Raw genomic sequence first — 6,000 nt, forward strand, 5'->3', positions numbered from 1 at the left:
GGTCTAACTCTGAAATGTTAAGTTACCATGGATTAATTAATAGGAATTTTAAAACTAACCTCACTGAACAACTAATTTGCATGGCTAACACAATTTCAAACATATCTTAGCTATTTCACAAGGTTTTCTTCATCTATTTCCATCTTGATGAAATCCAATTGTATTCAGTGGAATTATTTACTTCAAGAATAGGGAAAATCATATCTATGAAAGGTAATCTTCAGCCTTTATTAAACTGAAGTTTATATGGGAAAAAAACAAGGAAACATAGTGTCTGAAATGTAAGCCAGAATCTAAGAAATATTCGTGCAAGCAGGAGAAACAAAGCAGTAAGAGATACCTTTTCTCTGCGTTTTCCTCAGGACAGTCATCACTGTAATAAGTGCAGTATAGCACTGCACATGTGCCTGCATGCGTGCTTGACTTTAATCACAAGTCAGTGCACTGATTTGATGGGACTGCTATAAAGACTGTAATATGCAGAAGCAGCTGAAAGACTGGCATCTATGCTTTGGTCTTCCCCATAACCTTTTTACATTTCAGTTACATTAAAGTCTCTTGACTGATTATGCAGGATCTCAGACTGCCATGTGATCCTGTTACCTTAAGGCGTGATTGCAAATGAGACAAGAAATCTCAGCTGTACTGTTCCTTATAATGGCATTCATTCTTTGTCCAATGTTAATTATTCCTTGCAGCCCACCAGAAACACAAAGCCCAAAGAGTTAATTTTCAGTACAATGAAAATTCAATACATTCTAGGATGTTCCCCATTACTTACTTTATTTACATAGAAAAACACTATTTTGTCTTGTTTTGTTTTGTTAATACTCAGAAGCCAGGCACTAAATAAAAGGAGAAAACAAAGGGCACAAAGAAAAGCATCCCATTTGTTTGCAAACCAAAGAGGATTTACCACAAGCTGGTTCAAGGGACCTAATTACTGAGCAGGAAGCTTTGGTGTTTTCCTTTCCATGGCCTGTAGCTGAGCCCTGTAGCCCCCTCCCTGTGCTGGAGGCCTGAAGTCGCCATTGTCTTGAGCCGAGGATCTGATGGACCTGAGTTGAGAACTAGTAGGAAGGATGCAAACACCTTATGAGTCCCCACGTAACCACTCCAGCCCCCAAGAGCTGTCGCACTAAGTAAGACATGAGAAGTCGGAAATCTGCTGTGGTGGTAGCTGCCCTCCTTTCCGGTTGGAGGGTCAGCAGAGAGTTGCACACCTAGCATGCCCACTAAACTCATGAGCCCCAATGAAAAAGCCATAGGGACTTAATGCAAAATAAGTCTCCCGTCACTCACAGTCAGTGAAACTGTGAGCAGAATCCACCCCATTAACTCAGGAAGAAGGACAGAATTCCCCTTGGAAATGTTAGTGTCAAAGCTGGCATATGAGTTATTTCTCCAGTGCACTGTGGTATCTACTTTGCACTCATATGCATACCTATGAGTGAACAGTGCAATTTATCATCTAAAACTTGTCTGATTCTGCACTATAGCTGAATGCATATTTTGCACATTTGTGGGTATCTGTTATGCTTATACTTCACAACCAAACTTTCAAAGAAAACAATGTTCAGCTTTTCTCTGAACTTGTGTATTACTTAGTTAAGGATTTTTGCTTAGAAAGACCTAGAATTCCCTAAAAGACAGGGTAGTTTTTTGTTTTTGTTTTCCAAGCCCTGCAGTGACTTTACCTCTGTGTTTATCCATTGATTCAGTGTTTTGTTTTGCTTTGTTTTATTTTGTTTTCTACAGCAGGTAAAGCTTGTTACCAGAGTCATTCAGCTCTGTTCAGCATTAAGCATGATAATCTCAATTCAGAAAAGCACTGCAACTTTAAGCCTGTTCAAATTCCATTAACTTCTATAGGACTTGTATGGTCTTTCATATTCCATGTGTACTAAAGTGTTTTGTTATACTGTGATCCCTAAAATGTGTTTGTTGATAACTTCTTAATCCAACAAGAAGGGAGTGGAATTATGAGGTATCATGATAACTAGATCTTTTCTGAGGCTATTGCCTAGAACTTAGGCATCATCAGAACATATTAATGTAAAATTAAGAGTTGATTCTGTTCTATTTGAAGTCAACGGCAACATTTTTCATTTACTTTCCGTGATGTGGTTTTAAATTCAATGTCTAATGTTTGCTAGTCAAATATTATGCAGAAATCCAACACTATTTACTCATAGGGTCATTCTTAGAGTTTTGTGGATTTTTTTTATGATAGTTTAGGATAAGGCTTTCTTAGTCCCTCTTATGGAAACCATTCCCTTTCCTCCATCTTCTAGTATCCATGTTTTGTGAGAAAGAGCATAAATGCAATAAAAGCAGGAGAGACGTTGTGCCTCATCCTCAGAGCAATGAATGCTGCAACTCCTTAGCCTTTTGGAGTCCTAATTGAGTCGGGGTTCTTTTTTTATAAAATACATGAAATGTATCTCATAAAATCATAGTCATTATTTGAAAAACAACAAAAATAGCCTATAAATGCCTCAAAAGTTGAGATCTTCTCATTCCTAATTTCTACTGAGATAAGATCTACATCCTTTGTAGTGGAAAGTAAAGGGGGGAAATATATACATACATACATACATACATATATATATATATATGTATGTATGTATATAATTCAGGTGATTATTTCCCTTTTAATCAAAACTCTTTATTGCATGCACTTTCAGAGGACTACTAGTCTGGATAGTCCATCTAAAAGTAATGGAGCTTCCTCTGGGGAAAGTATTGGAAATCTTGGGATGGTGATAAGAACTGCCGAACTTTTTCTGCAAGATGCCTCCAAGGAGTCATCATTTTGTTGGAATGATGCTATTGCCTCATAAAATGAGCAACCTTGCTAAATTTATTTCAGCTTTCTACCATGGGAAGGAAGGTAAGAGTCCCATTTGACCAGTAAGACCATGACTAGGTAAGTAGCCAGTGACTTGGATCTGTATTCTTGTCTATTTGGTAACTGTAATTCATAGTGGCATCTCCACTAGAAACATGAACTAAATTTGTCCCCACTTTACTGTCCTTTTTTTGATGTAGTAATGACCATTTTTCTTGAACTATGATCACCTGCAGTATTTCTGTTTCAGTTTGGAATAACAATAATGGCTTAAGACAATACGTGATACATTGTTTTAGAAAGTTACCATAGAGACCACAGTATCTTGTTTTCTTCAACAGGAGTAGAAGTTTCCAATCTTAAATTGTTAGGGCTATTCTCCTTAATGTCCCGAGATATAACAAATGGAAATAACTATGGCTAATTTTTAAGGCCATATTCTAAGAATGCACATGAAGTTAAAAAAATTAATACACATAGGATTCCTATGTCTTTGACTTCTCAGATTTGACAGAAGTGACATCTTACAGAATTCAGACATCTGAGTTACATTTCAATATGAACATTTTTTTTCACTTCTTTCAAATATGCTTTGTTATAACTAAGTGCTATCCCATCTCACTTAACTGAAGCTCTACCTAAATAATAATGGAGCATGTTACATTTTTTCTTTTTGACTATTTGCCTTTTTACAATTTATTGTTTTAGAATCACAAAAATCAAAATCTGGTACAACCTCCTCAGAAGAGAAGCTTAACACAGAAACTGTCAGCATGCATTAATCTTCATTATTCCAAACCTTATACACTTTTTTTTGCATGAAATATTGAAGCATTCTCACATGGCCAGCTGAAAAATTTCCCTTCAAAGCTTAGAAAATATCTAGTAACATTTGCTTAACATTTTCATACACACTCACACTTACATAAACATGCACAGACTCTGAGAGAGATAGGGTCAGAACCTCATCAGTTATAAAATGAACAGTTTGAAAAACTGTGGGACTCTGAGGCAAATAGGGATTTACTAAGCAAAGAAAACTGTGGAATCGTTAGTAGGAAATGTTCTCAGTACTGAGAAAGATTAAACAGTGATTTGATGAGTGAGCATGACCAGTGTTAGGTGTGGAGATCAGCCTTTAAAACCAGAAGTTAGTTATACCAACAACCATCCCAATCTGTTGGTTTGTTTTTGGAAATAATAAAAACATAATTCCTACGGAATTACACTGAAACACAATGCTACTGCTCTGAAGCACAGCACATTTCAGGCAGGCAGCTCCTGTAGACCTGTAGCAGCAGTGAGAGCCTCCAATTCCTTTTGATAAGAAAAATGCCACAAGATCAACTGTGTATTAGCCATGCCCTCCTCTGCTATGAGGCGCAGATCTACTCAGTGATTAATTTACATAGCAGGTATAATTATGGATGAAAGGAAGCTAAGCTGTTTCACTTCAGAAGATTTTATTCAAAGATACATCCAATTGCATCCCAGGTGACTGTCATTCCAGCCCTCTGAGTATACAAACCGGCGAGCTTGTTTCATTTTTCAAGTCACATTACACTGTCAGGATCTTTGAAGCAGAAGGCAGGCTGCCATTATGTTTAGCTTAGAGTGGTAGTAATTAGAGTGACCTAGAATTTTTCAGAACCACTACATCTTAAGAAACATAGCTTTACCTCTGTTGACCTTCTCTGCAGCTGCCAAGCTGAACAAGTACTGTGGGACTAAAAGCATAAATTAACTTAGTGACTCCTTCAAAACAGTATTGATTCAGGAAGTACAATAATGGGCAACTGCTTCCCCAAAACCCGCACTTAGTTCAAGTCATTGAACAAATGTATAGGAGGCCATTGATTCAATGTTTTTTAAAAAATGTAATTTAACTAATATAGTATAGATTTAAGCCAAGCCATTTCAAACCCATGCGATCTAATATGAAAAGGAGTGTTTTCCAAAAGGATAGAAAGTTGTATTTCTTGGCATTGCAACATTTTTTCCTCCCTTTTTCTTTTCTAGGGAAACAAAAGCATATTCCTTTATTTTAGAAAAATTTAATACAAAAGTAACTTCATTAATGCAAGGGGGTGAACATAATGTAGTTAGAAGGGCTGTCCATCAGATATGAAGATACTAAATACTGCCGTCCATTGTTCAGGAGATCTGGGGATTCTACATTCAAGGAGAGTTTGAACTGTCAGAACAAGCATGTCGTCTTTGATGTACAATCCTTGAACCTTTTTCTTAACCAGTACTAAGCGTGCAAAGGATTAATTGCTCACTGTGGCCAACTTACCTGTTTTGGACGCTGTATTTCCATCTTCAGACTTTTCCTAATTCTTAGAACTCTTTATTTTAAAGCAATAACTTCAGTGCACTTTATATACATGATATTGGCCAAATAAATATGCATATGCATAGTGAGAACAAAGAAAAAGTGTTTAACTCAGCATCTAAGAACTGAGCTCTCAAGGTTAGTGCCTGCCAAACATATGTTTGTTCTTTACAAGACCTCTGTTCAAAAATATCTGTATTATCATCTAGATTAATCACCTCTGCCTTTTTCCATGCCTCAGGTTAGTATGATCTTCAAAACAGCAGGCTCTGGAAGGCAAATTGTCAGCCTGCAGTCAGGCTGACCCTCATGACAAGCCACTCTGAAGTACAGCAGGTTTCTCTAGCACAGGCACAAAGCAGTGACCTTCATGCATAATGCAGAATTTTGATGTGCACTGGCTGCGAATGGGGTGGAGAGTTTTCAACTGCATTTAGAGTTTTAAAATAATCAGCTGTAGAAATTTCTGCCAGCTTGAAAGAAATATGACACTGTAAGTGAGTTACTGTGGGAAGTGTGGGAGATAGATTGGTTCTGGGGGGTAGCTGTCAGTAGCCCATGACGGCATTGTAGAGCAGCTTGGATTAGTGAAAATGGGACTTCTTCTAATGTTTTGAAAGTATCAGTCTTGATAATCCTTTAACTTGGACCAGTTTTACACCAGGGTAACTTGGACAGGCTTCAGTTGCATTACTTTGATGTTATACTGACATGCGACAGAAAATATTTTGATACCTTACATTTCATGACAAGCACATCTGGATGGAAAATGTCTGTATGGGTAGCAGAAGGAATAACAGTGGAAGGATTTTGT

Source organism: Rhea pennata, chromosome Z, assembly GCF_028389875.1.
Source record: "Rhea pennata isolate bPtePen1 chromosome Z, bPtePen1.pri, whole genome shotgun sequence".
NCBI classification, from domain to species: Eukaryota; Metazoa; Chordata; class Aves; order Rheiformes; family Rheidae; genus Rhea; species Rhea pennata.